The sequence below is a fragment of the Polyergus mexicanus genome, unplaced genomic scaffold (assembly GCF_030449975.1).
Source record: "Polyergus mexicanus isolate NDT 795.1 unplaced genomic scaffold, iyPolMexi1.0 SCAF_22, whole genome shotgun sequence".
Lineage (NCBI taxonomy): Eukaryota > Metazoa > Arthropoda > Insecta > Hymenoptera > Formicidae > Polyergus > Polyergus mexicanus.
In genome coordinates this window covers 4,818,366-4,837,404 of record NW_027223342.1, presented here as the reverse complement: position 1 = coordinate 4,837,404, position 19,039 = coordinate 4,818,366, and the positions used below count along the sequence as shown (strand labels likewise).

At 38.9% G+C, this 19,039-nt stretch overlaps 1 pseudogene; it reads left to right on the top strand.

Annotated features, from left to right (window-relative positions):
* LOC138942304 (uncharacterized) overlaps window positions 1-12,835 on the top strand; it is a 65,074-nt pseudogene extending 52,239 nt beyond the window's left edge.
* Window positions 12,836-19,039: the final 6,204 nt, after the last annotated feature.

The window sequence follows — 19,039 nt, the reverse complement described above, 5'->3', positions numbered from 1 at the left end:
TGATACCAGACCCGATCCTAATTTCGCAGCAACGACGGAACGTGAGGTTGACGTGTTCGCAGCCTCCGCCGAGCATTCTCGATTTCCGTGCAGTCTCCGAAATCCTCACGTAAATCCGACCAACTCGACGAGAGCGGAGTGTTCGCCGTTCTCCTGGAGTACGGTTTACTATCCGACCGCTCCAGCCAGGCGGACCATGGGTTTGCGAGTTCGCTGCCCCGTCGAGCTTTCTCGACTCCGCGGATGCAAGCAGGGACGGAGAGTTCTCCGCCCGATCGAGGGTACTCGATCTTCGATCGCATTCCCCCTACAACTGGGAATACGCGAATAACCACGCGACAACGATCCACCACGTTTTTACGATACTTGTGAAGATAATCACCGCGCCGAAATACCTGTCGCATACTACTCCATTGTATTTTGCGCACCGTCAAAATAAACCCGGCCTTGCCGTACACGCGCCGATCGACCGCGCCCTGTTTCTTGCGCGTCTCGCGCGCTGTCAAAATAAACACGGCCTTGCCGCACACACGCCGAACGACCGCGCCCGATTCCTTGCGCGTTTCGCGTGCCGTCGCAATAAACACAGCTTGCCGTACGAGTATCTTAAGCGGTTCGATATATCGAACATTGCGCATCGAATAACGAACGCGAATCACAGCTACGCGTCGCATAATCCGCCGCGCGAAACGTATTGTAAATCGACCATTGCCGAAAGAGGCAAATAAAGACGATACCTTCTAACTCCAAGTTTTTCGTGTGTCTCACCTTTTCACGAGCCCTGATCCTGACCGAGTTCATCCGCGCGCTCGCCTAAAGTAACCCCGTTACATATATACCAGGTATATAAATATGAAACCGGAATTTTTGTATAGAAAATACACGTTTATTGTATGAAAATGATAAAAAATATTTTATTCGAAGTATTACCCATTACTAGCTATACATTTTTCCCATCTCTCTGACAATTTGTGGATGCCACGCCAAAAAACTGTTGCTCCTTTGAGGCAAACCATTCATCGAGCCATTTTCGTAAGAAGTGAAGTGCTGCTCAGCAAGTGCGTGTCCCATCGATGCAAATAAGTAGTAATCGGATGGAGCCAAGTCTGGTGAGTAAGCCGCATGCGAAAGTATTTCCCAACTAAACGCCTCAATCGTTTCCTTGACCGGTTTTGCTGTGTGTGATGGTGCATTATCATGAAGCAAAATCACTTTGTGTTGCCTTTTTTGATATTCTGGTCGTTTTTCACGCAAAGCTTGATTCAAATCGATCATTTGTTGTCGGTAGCGTTCAGTATTAACGGTTTCGCCAGGTTTTAGCAGCAATTCGCTGTCTTCAAACTTTTTCGGTGGTCTTCCACGTTCTTCGTTTCTCACGTCAAAATCGCCACTTTTGAATTTTTTAAACCACTCAAAGCACTGTGATTTACCAAGAGCATGCTCACCGTAAGCTTCGACAAGCATTCGATGCGATTCTGCAGCAGTTTTCTTCAAACGGTAACAGAAAATCAATGCTATCCGCAAATCGCAGTTTCCAGGCACAAGATTCGATATGTTCAACGCTATTAAAAACTATGCTGTTGTATGAAACTTGTATTGTTGTGAGTTGAAAATCTTTATCAGATGTCAAAACAAGAAAATGGCGCCAACGACCCAGTTTGACGGTAACTACATTGACAGCTAGGGCCATCTATGGGCAAATTCCGGTTTCATATTTATATACCTGGTACTCACCGTTATCGATGCGTTAAACAAATACGCGTGGGCCGTACCGCTTAAAAGCAAGAGCGCGAACGAGGTTACTCGAGCGTTATCCAAGATAATGCGAGATTCTAAACGGTGTCCGAAAACTTTGCAAACTGATAAAGAAAAGGAATTCTACAATGTCGAAGTGCGAAAGTTCACGGAAAAGCGCGGTGTGAATCATTACTCGACGTACTCGGTGATGAAAGCGTCGATCGTCGAACGATTCAATCGCACGCTCAAAAATTCTATGTGGAAATATTTCACACTGAGCGGAACGTACAAGTGGATCGACGAGTTATCTCGACTAGTCGAGGAATACAATACGCGAAAACATTGCACTATAGGTATGAGACCCATCGACGTAACTCCAACGATCGCTAATAAACTTTTAAATACGGTGTACAGTAATATAAAAATCGCGGCTCCGGCGAGATTTAAAGTAGACGATCCGGTACGCGTTAGCAAGTTTAAAACGATCTTCGAGAAAGGTTTCACATCCAACTGGACCACCGAGATTTTTCGAATAATCAAAATACAACGGACTAAACGTATCTGCTGAAAGATTCGCGCGGCGAACCGATCGCCGGAGGATTCTACGAGCACGAGTTACTGCGCGTCGGCGATCCCGATGTGTATCTTGTGGAGTGTTGCGTCGAAAGGGTAACGAGGTTTACGTGAAATGACTAGGAATGGACGAGTCGCACAATTCTTGGATAAATAAAACGGCTGTATTATGATAAAAATGTATTATAATACAAATGTATTATAATAAAAATATATTATAATAAAAATGTATTCTTATTAAATAAAATTATATATATCAAATAAAACTCAAATAAGACTCTTTTAACGCTTTATATAAATTCTTTGTTGCGCTGCTACGCGAACATTGTATCTCGCGTTAACCTTTTTTCACGTTGCTCCATATAAAATATTTCCGAGAGCATAATAAAAAGATCGTGAAAGCTCCGATCTATCCTGATCGAAACGACTCTTGATGCGCATCCGGCAACCTACTTCAGCTCACGATTTGCGAATAAATCTTGAGCTAGAATGGAAAGTTATTATAACAAAAAACATATAACTTTCTATCTCGCTCACGATTTATTCCCAACTCTTGAGCTAGAGTGCTTGTCGAATCCACATCAAGAGTTGTCTCGATCAGGACAGATCGGAGTTTTCCATGAATTTTTTTCTACAATGTAAAAATAATCGCGCGTCTCTTCGCGATAATTCGTAGAATGTTAACCGATATTTTCTCAACCAGATATTTCAAATAGAAATATATAATTTTTTTCGATTTGGAAACATCTGGTTTTGAAAATGTGGGTTTTCTTCAATCTAGAAACTTCTAGGTTCTAAAATTCGGGTTAAAAACGTGCGTTTTATCGCGGACTTTTCACATCATCCTTCTCGTGTTCCATACGAGTTCTCTCTCGCGCTCTATACGAATTTTTTCTCGCGTCGCTACACGGCCGTCGTATCCTGCGATCTCTCTTTTGCGCTTTATATGGATTCTTTTTCACGCTATATATGAATATTTTGTCGCACCGCTACGCGAACGTCGTATCTCGCGTTAACCTTTTTTCACATTGTTCGATATAAAATGCTTCCAAGAGCATAATAAAGAAATTGTGGAAATTTCCAGTCAGTTCTATTTGCAATAGATCTCGAACGAGAGTGGAAAATTATTCAAGATTACGATTGACATCTGTTGCAAATAGGACTGACTGGAAATTTCCACGATTTTTATAATTTTATAATTTTTAACTTTTGCGTATCCCGCCTTTGCTCTTTTATCGCGTTTTCAGAATAGTTTATTAAAATAAACTGTATTAAATGCGAATAATATTTCTTACATTCTCGATATACAATATTTTCCTCGCTCTTTACAGCGGTATTTTATAATGCTCCCACGGTAAAGTATCCGTAGTTCCGGATATCACGTATCGCTTGTCGTCGTGCGGACTGAGCGCGACCTTCGATTCCGATATCATATACACTTCGTGTAACTTAGATCTTACGCAGGACTGTTCGCACCTCATCTCGATTCTTCATCGAAGACAGTACGCGTAATCGTCGAATGTTATTGTTCTTGCGACAACGCCGCTCTTAACACCCTTGATTCTCTTCGTATCATCTCTACCGTTGACTCGCAGCGCGTACATTTTTGCTCTAAGCCCGACAAATTCCGTCATAATCGCGCCAGCGTTCTCGTCCTTCATCACGCTAGATCCTTTTTATTAGCAAGAGGCATACCGCACGCGTTGTCAATCGGATAATCGCTCATGTCAAATCTGTCAATGTCGCGCTTCATATCCTCGTACATATCTTCGCACTCGACGCGATAAATAAGACTATTCGTATCGGTATACATTATCCTACACTTATCTCGATACAATAGCATTTATTCTTAGTATCATTTATTCTTAGTGAAATTCATACAAGCGAGATTTAGACACCTCGAAAATGCGCATACCAACATAAATCAGTTTATTAAACTTAATCTCGAGCTTTCGCAATTCCACGGCTACAAGATCCTCCGCGAAGACGTTTTTGCTGTGAAAGTTCCGCTTCGCGATCATCGCCTCTATGCCGTATCGCCCGTTCCATCGAATCGCGAGTCGGACGTCCGAGTGATTGCACACGTTCTCCATAGTCTTGCCGAACACGGCGTTATTCATCAATTTGTATAGATTTTTCTTGAACTCGTTTTTCGCATTTATTCGTAATCGCGTATTCAGTTCGATATATCTTCACAGCCATGGAGATTGCGCGAATCGCATTATTCTGTGTATTCTCGTAACGCGTAATTCATGTCGAACGCATTGCTGCAAATTGCGATAATATATCACATAACGGTTCTTATCGTACAGCGTGGCGAGAAGTTTCTTCTCTCGTTTTCCAGGAGGCTTATCGCACATTCGGCAAAACGGCAAGTCAGCGTGAGAATCATGAAGATCGGGCGGATACGCAAGGTCGACTTCTAAGATATAACTGATAGGCAAGTTTGGTGTCACGGACATTAAGTCAATGCTCGTAACGTGATCGATCCATTAAAAATTTTTATAAGACAACGATTGACACATCACCCATCCGTACAAATTATTTATATCGAAATACATAAGATAAGACGATGGTTTCGAGGGATCGTACGACTGTAAATACTTGTTATTAGCGCGCGTATCTATTGGAACATTGACTTAGCCCACCGCATATTCCGCGTTCCAGGAACATCACCATATTAATATCGATTAATAACTTGAATCGAATACCTGTATACTTTAACATAGCGTCCCACGTGTATTCAGGTAACGTATAATAGTACGCGGGATTTAAATTGTAACTCCTCATACACGTGTCGCGAAAATTTTAGAAGACATCGGCCAATAGAAGAACGTCGGTCTTTAAATACAAATCGCTATAGTCGCCCAACGTCTCGACGCGAAACAGCTCTCAGACTCTTATCGCGCGCGTGTAATCGCTCTCGGATATCGCGTCACCGGTCAGCGAACTGTGGAAAGCCTCGCGCTGCGGTAGACGAGTCCCCAGCAATTTAACAACGTCGTCAATGTACTCGTACGGAAACACGCACTTTCGCGCGAGAAGATCGACATCGGCTGATCGAACGCCGAGACGCGATGCGGACGTCTCGATCACGCGACCGCTCAGAATCTTAGGAAGACGCTATCCATTGACCAAAACCGCGTACAAACATCTCGAGGTCAGCGTTAACGCCAGCCGACCTTCTTTCGTGGAAATCGTCCTCGGAGATTGCCACGGCAAGGAGATCTTGCTAACGCCGGATACGTGGAAGAAACTGCTCGATCTACGATCCGCGCTTCTGTCGCATCTTCGTTCCGACGCGCGCGACGAGACGCGCCTTCCGGCGCCGATATACATCAGACAGTTGACGATACGATTCGGCATACTCAACAATCTCCGAATACTCCGTCTTGAAACGCCCAAGATTCGTCTAGCCGTATCGAAGAGCACCGTCGTAACTATATTAAATCTGGAACTTTGCGTCAACAGTATCGTTGCATCTTTAAGCGGTTTAACCGCGCACGTGGATAACAAGCTGACTCGTTTCCTCGACATCGCGGCAGGCGCTCGCGATACGACGCTTATTCCCACGATGACACGCGAGAGCGATAACTTCGACCGCAACGATCTGATCGATTGCGAGCTGCAAGCTCTTCTCTCCGGGGAATCGTGATACACTTATCCGCGTACTCGTATTATCGCGTTATTAATATATAAAGTATTGTATTATTAATATATTAAAAATATCGTAAAAGGAAACAATAAAAACGCTCCTCCTTTCTCGCTAGAACGACGATGTCTCTTTATTCCACGACCTTTTGACGATCCGCCGTCTCGCTCGAGCGATAAGCGCGCTCATATCGCAGCTAACGCGCGCCGCGAAAAGAGGAAAGCGATAAAAAATGCTCCTCTCTCCATTCGACCGCCCTCCGACGATCCTCCGTTCCCCTCGACGCCGGATACTCGGCGTCCGATCACGGATCGCGCGCTAGAAGCCGCGCGCGCCCTCCAAAGAATCGCGATAGCGGATCGCGCGCTATGAGCGGCGCGCTTCCCTAAAGAACGAGTCGCGTCAAGGTCGAGTCGGGGAAGAATCGCGACCCCCGATCGAGATCACCCGGGCGCCATCTCCCGGGTGATCTCGTCGACTCGTACCCGTTCCTCCGTGACGTCACGCGCCCCCCCTTTCCTCTCGCCCCGCTTTTCCCCCGGCCGCGCTTCCCGCCTCGCCCTACGTACTTCCCCTGTTCTCCCCCCCGCCCCCTCAACCCCCCACGGTCGTCAATCTATCTCTTTCTAGGCATATCTCTGTCCTTTTCTCTCTCACGGACTTCTCTCTCGCAGTCATGGAACTAAATGAGCTTGAAACCAACCTAATTATCCTACTTATGTATATATATATATATATAAGGGCACGTGAAAACCAATTAATTCAATTAACCGTTTAACCGATTAAAAACGAATTTACTGGTTAAAATCGGTTAATCGGTTAGAGTGATTACTATTATTCGATTAATCTTTAAATTGATTAATCATTTAATCGATTATTCCGGTTAAATAGGAAACAGTTGGTCTTGTTTCCAGAACAAAATACTTTTTTTATTCTGTGGTCCTGTGTAATTAATTAGTTTCAGCGATTAATCGGTTAAACGAAACCGTATTAACCGATTAACCGTTTAGTCAAATATTAAATGTTTCTTTCGGTTACAACCGTTTAACCGATTTTCAATTAACCGACTAATCGGTTACAATCACGAGCCTTAATATATATATATATATATATATATATATATATATATATATTGTAACCGTAAACTTCTTTTAAAATGATTTAATTAATAATTATTTATTCGGCGGGCGGTTCTCCGATGCCCACGGTACACCTTCGGCGCGTATTTCGAATATCGATCTCGCGATCCACAAAAATTCCCGGAATCGCAAAATAAACCAAGTTGGGCGCCAGGTACGGCAGGCCGCACCATTCACGATAAACGCAATACCAAAAGATAATCGCGCGACCGATAATTAACGCGACGGCAAAATTCCGCGGCTATTCAGTATACCCGAAATGGTAGAGGGAGGGGGGGGGGTTCGGGGGAGACGGGAGAATTCTTGAGAGTCAAGAACACGGGAGCCAAAATGAGCATTCGATGCATTATAATAGAGATAACAATAATATATTAAAACGAAAGAAACAAGAGTATAGAGCAATTCGTATAAATAATAGCCTTGGATGACAGTAATTATTTTACAGGCGAATAAGATATTATTTCCGCGGAGATCGGCACGACCGTGCGCAACAGTATCAAATTACCGGGCGTCTTACGCGCTTTAACTCGACTTTTCGGCCGCAAGGATTTCCGCCGTACGAGACTTAATTAGGCCGCGACAGCCAAAGAAATCTCTCGAATACGCCGGTAACTACTTTACGCACGCTCGTGAATCCGCTTCGATATAATAGAAAATACTAGATTGCACGACTCAAATCGGTCCGTTGGTCCGGCTCGTGGTAAGCCGATATACGTCTCAATAACAATGACGGTGACCTTTACGTTGAAATGCCAAATCTCTAACTCGAATGACTCGCGGAAACTAACAGCGGGCTCAAAGACACCCGATAGATTTCTTATACGAATTTTTAGGATTTTGCTTCCTCCTGACTCCAATTTCTTACAATAGTCACAAAACACGCGCTAACAATACACAGAAACAATACGGAAACTATCGATAACGACTGTGGTGCACGAGTCGCGCGGCGCAATACTTTGCGCGAGTCGGAATATCGATCGCGTGAACGCAAAAGTCCCGATAATACGCAACATACAATTATCACAAACGCGAGACTAACATTAATGACTGTGGCGAAATGAATAGAGAGAGCCTATTTTACATAATTCAGATGAGCGACATGTGCCCGTCGGCCGTGCAACCTAATCTACCAACTATTCACCAAATTAATCCACCAAAACGCGTGGCTCGACAACTATTAAAGGCGCGACTCATCCGAATTAATTACCTACAATAAATCGGCAGCAAACTCGGGTCGACGACGCTCGTCCCACCGGCAGGAATATCTCGGCTTTTCCTTAGCGATCTCGTTCTCGCTCGTACGCTCTGGGCGACCTGCGTCCTTCCTAACGGCTCGCCGAACAGTGCCGAGCGAGAGTCCTGCAGGAGACACGCCGGCGCGATAAATCGCTATCGCGCCACTTGTGGCGCTTTCGCATTACGCAGGGCCGTCCTGCGGTCCTCGCGATCCTTGTTGTCATCACGGCCGTGTTGGTGGGTTCATCGCCCCGGAGTTTCCAAGATTTTCTTGTTCGGCTTAAAGGTGCGGGCTTACGGCTGCGCCCGATCGGCTCTCTTCCCTATTTGATGGAATAGGTTCCGGATTGAGAGTCCGCTCGTCGCCCCGTCCTTGGAACTCCCTCGCTTCGTGCGGGTGGAGTGGCCTCCCCTTTGGCCGGATTATTCCGGCCCTCCGCTCTCCTTTCCTGCCGTAAGAAATATACATTACCGGCAGCGGTGTTTACTAGCCACCAAAAGTATCTTTTAATAGTTAACAATTACGACCTGATGTCTCCTGTGTCCTTGGTGTCCTGGACTCCCGCTCTTCTCTCTTCCTCTCCTTCCGCCGGATGGGATCCCGTCGCTCGACCTCGTGCCGACAACCAATTCGCGGGCTTTTCTCGAGCTTACATTTTCGATTTTTTCTAACCGAAAGTCAGATCCCGCTGATTTGACCATCGGGCCGCTCTCTCCCTAAATTAGGAAGACGCAAGCCCCCGAAAAACCGCTCCTGATCGGGCCATTCGGCCCTTGTGACGGACGTCCCAAAAACGTCACGTCACAATATATATATCAGGGTTGGGAAAGTTACTTTATAAAAGTAACTCGTTACCGTTACCGTTATTTTTTCTAAAAAATAACTCGTTACCGTTACTCGTTACTAATTTTAAAAAGTAATTCGTTACCGTTACAGTTACTAAAAAGTAACGAGCCATTACAATTTCCGTTACTTTTTTACAATACGAACTAATAAATTATTTTGCATAAGAAAAACTTTTAAAAAATTATAAGCAAGATTTCATTCAAGGTTTATTACAAAATAAATGATTAAATTTTATCGAAATTCTTTATTAATTTTTAATAAAATTTGTTGCTCCATAGTATCATCATTTAAATGCCCTCTTTGTGGTGTTAATACAGAGCCACCGATGCTAAACATTCTTTCTACAGATGCACTGCTTGGTAGAGCTGTATTATATTTAATAAAAAGTTTTTTAAGTTTTGGATAGTCGTTTAACATTTCTATATTACAATTATTTGATTTTAAAAACCGTTGCAATTCTTCTTGTTCCGATTCATTTTGCACCGTTTTTTGCTCAAAAATGAAAAAATCATCGTGATCGTCAGATTTTCCAGCTTTTGAAGAATTTTCAGTTGATCGGATTCCCAATAAATCCTCCAAGTAATTTTCAGCACGTTTTCTTTTTTCTCCGATTAACCAGTTTAACTTAAATTTTGGATGTAAACATGCTGCTATTATTAATTCTTTTGTTTCAAATATTGTAAGAAATCTAAAATCAAATATAGTAAATTAAGCGACATTGTTTGTTTTATTGAAATTAATACTTTTGAATCAATAGTTTAAAATAAAATAATATTTTTCGATTAAATCCTTATTTAAAATTAAATAACATATGTATTAATCAAATTAATAAGTTACCTTTTATTTAAACCTTGATGAATAGCTTTAACTAATGAATGGCAATCTATAAGGTCAGATTTATTGAGATTTTCTAATTTTCGTTGCAAGGTACTTAGAACTGGTAGTAAATGAGAACTCTGCTTTTCCGAAAAGATAAAGCTCTCATTGGATATCGCGCGTCGCGTCATCGCACTGGTCTGCAAGAGCTATAAGTTGATCAATCACATTCAAGCATTTTTACAACATAATAAGAATGCTAATTGGTCGATTTGCTTACGGCTTTACGGTTAAGATAAAAATTTTATCACGCACAATAGCAAGAATAATATCTTAAATAAATCAAAAAATTTGAAAAAAGTAACGATAAAAGTAACTGTTAAATTCGTTACTCGTTACCGAAAAATGTAACAAAGTTACTTTTTCCGTTACAAATTTGTAACGCCATTACCGTTACAGTTACCGAAAAAAAGTAACTGTAACGGTAACGGCGTTACAAGTAACGCGTTACTTCCCAACCCTGATATATATATATATATATATATATACTTATATGTATGTCAATCGTGTACTTTGACGACGATTTTTCGCAAGCATTGGCTTTTTCGACGACTTCTGGCTGTTTTGACGACCGTCGTCAAAGTTTTTACCGTTCAATCATATACTTTGACGACTGTCGTCAAATTAATCGTAATGGTAGAAAGGATATTTTCACGACACTGTATGATTTGACGACACGCAATACAGTGGTGATTTTTAAAATGTTAAAGAAACTGACTATATTGTATAAATTTATTGTCATATTTAATGAAAACGCATTTATTTAATATAATTAAAATAAAAAACAAAATATAAGACTATATTCACACACATAGTCCATTCTTATATTTAAAATCATCTTAAGATCCTATTCAACTAATTATATGGTGGTATTTGGCCATTTGATTGATTAAATAGAATCTTAAAATTATTTTAAATATAAAAACGGACTATATGAATACCGACCATACAGTATTTAAAACTTTATCCCATAGAGATAAAATGACCATCATACAGATAAAATTCAAGAAGATCATAAAAGTGTTCAAGATTATAAAAAAATAATAAGTCAAAGAACAATTTTTTTGTTATGATTATTGCATTTTATTAGCAGAAATGACACTAATTTCAGTACATGTATTTAATAAACGACAATCAGGAGAAATTGAACGGATACTTATTGAATATATGAAGATTTCAAATCGCTCTATCAACCTAGAATGTATAATGATTGTATCTCTGCGATTAATATAGTTGCGGGATATAACGAAGAAAAAATGTATAGAGCCCCCGCAGTAGCAGCTAATTTATCGACTCTAATCAAACATATAAGAATTATCCTCATCACGGAATATATAACAAAAGAAAATACATAGAAAAAAAATTAGCTAAAGATTTCTTGAAGTTAGTGGTTGTAGATATAGGAACAAGTGTAAATAAAACTGTCATAGAAACACAATCGATTCATAAGAGACACAAGGTATCTCTCCCATCATTGGAAGATATCCTAAAATTATTTAAACTTTTGAAGAAAAAGGGAACCGAAGCTTACAATGCCTTAAAACAATCTTTTTCTTATGATTATTGGATTTCATTAACAGAGGTGACACTAACTTCAGCGCATGTATTTAATAGACGATGATTAGGAGAAATTGAATGAATACTTATTGAAGATTTTCAAAATTATAAGAAAGTAAATAAAAATATAAATATAGTAACAGTTATAACTTTTTATCAGAAGAAAACAAAAAATCGCAGAAAGATACGTTCGATATTATATTCGATTGTAATAATGTATGTAATAATATAATATAAGTTCGATTTCATAAGAGAGAAATTGGAACATTATGTATCTGTTTTACTCTTAAATAATTTACTTCAATGTATTACATTTATTTTAAAGTTTCGAGAAAACGCTAAAGTACCAAAAAATAATCCGTACGTTTTTGGATTGCCTAGTTTTACTAAAAATAGATATAGATATCTTAGAGCTTGTGCTCTAATGCAGTGCTCGGATTTAGTTGCACATTTCGGCCCGATTCCGTGGCTCACGCCTATTGCTCCCCCACTCACCGCTCGTGCGTTAGCGACGAGACGTCAGATACGCGTAACTAAGGAGCGCGACGCTTTGTCTCAGGAGCGTTCAAATGTAAGAATGCCCAAATATAATAAATAAGATAATATTTTTTTAAATGCACCGCGAAAATTATCAAAATTCTAAAAGTTTTCTTCAATATTTTATATTTCATTGATATAAAATATTGAAGAAAAACTTTTAATTATAGAGAAGTATTGTCATATTATTATATTTGGGCATTCTTATATACGGACGCTCCTGAGACAAAGCGTCGCGGTCCTTAGTTACGCATATCTAGCGACTCGTCGCTAACGTACGAGCGGTGAGTGGGGGGCAATAGGCGTGAACCACGGAATCGGGCCGAAATGTGCAACTAAATCCGAGCACTGCTCTAATGCACAGGTTCTCAGAAAAATGTTACGCAATGCATTCAACTAGTTTGCGAGGTACAATATTGAGGAAACATATTGTAATACATTGTATACAAATGAATCTCAATGATTGATATTTCGGATTTCGCCACATTTATGGGGCATTCAGATAAAGTACATCGAGAGCACTACAAACAACCACTTGCAGTTCGGGATATACTTAAAATCTCACAATATTTAGAAGCGGTGCAGGGAGACATAGAGGACTCTAGTAATGGATCTCTATCGAATAGCGAAATTAAACAGAATAGCGATTCAGAAAATATTATTAATAACAGCAATGAATAGTAAATGGGATTTATAAATTATATAAAAATTTAAATTTTATATTTTCAAGTTTTTTAACACTATTATTTATTTGTATATAATTTATGTGTACTACTATTTATTATCAAATTATTTGAGATATAAGTTTAACTAATACAGAAAAACCTATAACACAAGAAAAATAAGAAAATACTAAAAAGACTGGTATTTTACAGTATTTTGCATCCATTTTCATTTAAAATAAAATTTAATTTATATGATTAAAAATTCCAAAAATACTTTACTAATGCATCCAACATATTTTATAAAAATAATATTTATTATATAAAATTTCAATATAAGAGTTTTCGTTTTTTTTTATTCGACATTAATTTGATTAGTAAATATATTAATAAATTAATTTGATTAATAAATTGTAATATAATGTTGAATAAATCTTATACAATATATTTTTAAATTTAAAAAATTTTTGTTTATATTTATTTTTATACGTATACATTGGAAGTTTTCCAACATGAGACATAGTTGACAAAGGCGATCATTTTATCTTTGCTGATATTCAGTAAGAATGAAATGATCCATTGTGTGAAATTGTGTCTTGTTGGAAAGTGCTCATATATTTTTTTTAGCATCACCTTATGAAAAAACGAAAAGATTGCGTTGGATTGAGAAGAAAAAAATGATGCACTTCATAAAGTTTTATCTGAAATAATTTGATAATAAAAGTTGTACCATATATATAAATTACATAATAGTGTATTTAGTTGTATACATAAATTGTATACATAAATCACATATAAATCAAAAATAATGTTAAAACTTAAAAATATGAAATTTTAATTATTATGTAATTTATACATGATGCATTTGCCAAACATATGGAAAAAATTTAACTTTGTTTTTTTTTAAGTAATTTATAAAATGAAAAAATAATATATATATATATATAATTGCCTCTCATTTCAAAGATATTCTTATATCGATATTTACTTCAATACATTGATGTTATAATTTTTTTCTGCAAATATTTTCAGAAACCTTACTGGATGTTACTTAAAAGAGATATTTTGTATACTTTATATTAGAGATTGAAATAAATGTAAATAATTTAATTTTACAATAATTGATACTTTAATTACAATTATAATAATAATAAGTTTATTTCATAATTGTGTGTATATTACAATGAGTGTGTGTGTGTGTGTTATCTGGTACAGCGGTTTTCCACATTCTCTGCAAAACGATCCCAGGATTAGTTCATAAATTGCACTTTTATGCTCTCGCACAACACGAATATTCGAAAATAAATCTGAAATACGCATAAAACAGCATGTGCAAAATTTTTTGTTGTCTTCACTTTTATAATAAAAGTATATACCGCATATTTTTACCGCACCTAAACTATTTATTTCAACTCGGTTTAAAGTACGTTGATTTATGTCCGTAATAACACTACTGCAATCACTATTGTAATCGGAATCCTCAGAAAGTATGCGGTCTTCGTCTGATGAATCGTCCGACAAAATCTCAATTTCCATCAAGTTGTCATCTTCGAGAATGACATCCTCATCTTCAATAATAATAACTTCTTGATCAGCCATAACACATATTGTTAAGATCGTCGTAAGGATGAAGACGGTTGCGTATTATAACGTTACACATTCCTCTCAATTATATATTGTAGTTTCATATCTTTTGTCTCCTTCTAACTGGAGTATCACGTCTCATCTACCTCATCATTTTTTCTACATCTTTAGCAGAGTGTGTCGAGAGAAAGTTTTAAGTTTTGCAGACTGTGCATATCTATTACACAGTTTTATTCATACATAAAGGATGGGATAAATAATTAAATTCACAGATAATTAGTAAAATCACTTATTTATTACAAGCCTCGTGAAGAATATCATTTACAGCACATGTCAATAACTCGCAATCTATGAGCGATTCGCTGTTAAACATATCACTTTCATGTATAGTTTTTGTAGCGTCGCATACATTAGCGATAATATTCTGTTGTAAAACAGTTACAAATTGTTTGAATTTTTCATTTATAATATGCGTATTTTCGCATAACCAGTAATACATATGATCTATACATTTTTCAAAATCGAATAAATAGAATAGAGTTGGCGGCTTCATATATAAAGAATTATTTGATAATCCAATTTTTATAATATTCGAATCAGATATTTTAACCACTTCGAATGTCAAATCTCGAATCCGCAATGGGATTTCAGCCGATTGTAGAAGTCGTTCAATGTCCGCACGTTTCTGCATTAGCGATTTCCACGTTTCAAAGGGCAATATTATTTGATTGCCCCGATTATCGCCGAGAACCAATTCCACGCAAGATACAGCTCCAACGTTTATTCCAATGTCTAAATAATTGTACGACGTCGGAGTTAAGGCGTATCGTCTTCCGAGTATACGAACCGCGCGACGAGACTCGGATGAAATGCTAGGGAGTAAAAACAATATTATTTATATAAATATTTAAAAAGTATAAAAAATATTTAAAAAGTATAAAAAATATTCAAGTTAATTAAAACTTACTTGTTACATTTCTTCTTACACGGTGAAGTTTTATCAGCATCTTGAATCGGAACGTAATAATTCATGCGGCTTCCTTCAGTGGGATACATTTTTATATGAACCTTTCACACAAGTGGTTGATGCAATACTGAACGTATTGAACATATTTAAAATATGTATTAGCGTTTCAAAATTGCAATGTGGTGGGGGATTATTGATGACGCGATATTTTTTTCAATTTTTCCATTCAAGCGCCGATATACGGCTGCTTCGCGATGACATCATCACCAAGTGTGAGATTTAGCCGAATGCACAAAAATGCAACGTAATATAAAATTTGCAAGCGCCGATGTGCGGCTGCTTCGCGATGACATCGCCTATAGATATCAGATTTCAAACGCGCGTGTCAAAACATGACAAAATCCTATAATATAAGGATAATCCTCATGATTAAATTGCACTAACATTGGACAGCTGCATGTAATTTGAAACTTTTGCGATACATCTGGGATTTGACATCATCTCTAGACGACAAAATGCAATAATCGACATTAGCCAAAATGTACGTGACAAATCGCGAAATAAAGATTTAGATACACATGATGGAAAGAGATATCAAGATAGAATATAAAATCATGGTAAAGAGGCACACCCTGACAGTATTTTCGCCAAGAGTTCCGAGACAAGAGCTGTTAATAAGCACATCTTGTTAGCAAAAAATTTTTTTTATAAATTTGGAAATATGGCGGAAAACAATGCCGAACGAAATCTACGCGAGCAATCTGCAAGGATGAATTCGATAGAGGAGTACGTTGCGTGGGAGCAACGATGCGACGAATATATCGAATCATTAGAAGGGCAAAGTCGAATCAAACGTCCACGATTATCGATTGGGATTCGACAATCGCTGATTGCCCGAATTGCACGACTCGAGGGATTGAAGAACTCGTTACGCACACGTTTTGTACACGCGGGTGCAGGATGCAGCACGCGGCAACACGGATTAATTTGGCGAGAGATCGATACGGCGTTCGAGAGCCGCATATTAACTGGTGCGGTTATAAATCATAATCACATCGAGCCTCGTCAATTTTTCGAGGATGCTAAAGACATTGTGCTCGAACACGTGCAAACCATGCTGAAAAAACACTTTAATGTGAAAATTAATACAGTGTTCAATGGTGAATTTGTGACGGGTGATAAACGCGCAAATAAAAGTATCAATACGAGAAACTATGAACTCTTTCGCACATCCGATTTACCCGAATGGTACGAGCGGCGCGTTGTCGAGCCCACTCTAGCATCGCTCGAAGAATTTCAAGAACGCGATAGCGGGTGGGCATTATCGCGAATACTCGATTTAAATGTAAATATAAATAAATATAATCCATTGCGCGCGGGATGCCACATAAAATTACCGCGAGAAATAACGATGAAGAGAGCAGTAATCAACGTGCAATCTAATGACAATGCGTGTTTCGCGTGGTCTGTGGTCGCCGCTCTATACCCAGCTGAAGATCATGTTTATCGGGAATCTTCGTACCCGCATTACACGACAGTGCTGAATCTCCAGGACATTGAGTTTCCAGTGAATGTGAATCAAATTAAAAAATTCGAACATGCCAACAATATCTCAATCAATGTATATAGTATCGAGGAAAAGAACATTGTCCCGATACGTCTGAGTGAGCTGAAAAAAGACAAACACGTCAACCTGTTGTACGTGGAAGACAACAACGTTGGACATTTCGCGTGGATCAAGAATCTATCTCGCCTCGTGAGCTCGCAATTGAGCAAAAAAGAACACAAGAAATATATCTGCGATCGGTACGTATATATTTAATAAATTATATTACAGAAATCTTTGAACAAAATTAAAAATTATTTCTTTTATAGATGTTTGCACTACTTTGGCTCGAACAACAAGTTACAATCACATACGGTGGACTGTCGCGAGATGAACGAGCGCGCTATCCGATTACCGAGCGATAAGGACAAGTGGCTCACGTTCAACAACTATAATCGGAAGGAGCGGCTTCCTTTCGTCGTGTACGCCGATCTGGAGTGCGTTTTAGAGAAGACGGAGGAAGAGAGAAACTACCAACATCACAAAGTATTTAGCTTAGAATATTATGTACATTGTTTGTACAATGATTCGTTATCCGCGTATCATTCTCGTCGCGATATCGATTGCATATCATGGTTCGTCGAAGAACTTAAAAATTTAGCACTGCGTGTAAAAAGTATTTTATCAGCTAATGTCCCCATGGTAAATTTAACATCTGATGAATGGGAAAATTTTCATAGCGCGACACAATGCCACATTTGCGAGAAACCATTTGTACAAGACGATACACGCGTACGCGATCATTGCCATCTGACCGGGCGATACAGAGGTCCCGCGCATTCAAATTGTAATCTAAATTATAAAGATTCTTTTTGCGTTCCAATAGTTTTTCATAATTTATCCGGTTACGACGCGCACTTCATTATCAAGGAAATAGCTACAGCGTTCGAAGGGGGAATCGAGTTACTTCCAATAACAAAGGAAAAATATATATCATTTACGAAAAATGTTAATCTTACCGAAGAGAAATCAAAACATCATATTAAATTGCGTTTTATCGATTCGTATAAATTTCTCACAGCTAGTCTCGATAAATTGGCATCATTCTTGAATAAAGACAAACTCAAAATTTTAAAATCTGAATTTCAAAATTTATCGCATGACAATTTCAATTTATTAACACGGAAGGGCGTCTTTCCGTACGAATATATTGACTGCGTCGACAGGTTGCAAGATACGTGTTTACCGCCGCGCGAATCATTTTACAGTTCCTTGACCGGTGACACGATATCCGAGAGCGATTACGCGCACGCCGAGAACGTGTGGGAGCGGTTCTCCATTCGAACGCTGGGCGAATATAGCGACTTGTATCTCAAAATTGATGTCTTGTTATTAGCAGACATTTTTGAAAATTTCCGCGAGAGTTGTATTAAAAGTTATGGGCTCGACCCCGCGTATTACTACACTCTTCCCGGATATACGTGGGACGCCATGTTGAAGCATACAAATATTACATTCGAATTGCTTACGGATATCGATATGGTTTTATTTATCGAACGCGGAATACGCGGTGGTTTGAGTCAATGTTCCAACAGATACGCACATGCTAATAACAAGTATATGCAGTCGTACGACCCATCGAAACCTTCAACGTATCTTACGTACTTTGATGTAAATAATTTGTACGGATGGGCAATGTGCCAACCCTTGCCCTATGCAGATTTTCGATGGGTCGACGACGTATCCGATTTTGATACATCATCGATCGCGCTCGATTCGCCTATAGGCTACATCCTTGAAGTCGATCTCGAGTATCCGCAACGTGTTCACGATGCGCACACTGATCTACCGTTTTGCCCGACACGCGACAAACCATCTGGTAAGCGGCAGGATAAGCTGCTCGCAACCTTATACGATAAGAAACGTTACGTAATACATTACCGCAACCTGCAGCAATGCACGCGACACGGACTTCGCGTTACAAAAATACATCGAATATTACAGTTTTCGCAATCTCCATGGCTTCGCAGTTATATCGAACTTAATACACAATTCCGAACACTCGCGAAAAATGATTTTGAAAAAAATTTATATAAATTAATGAATAATGCGGTATTTGGCAAAAC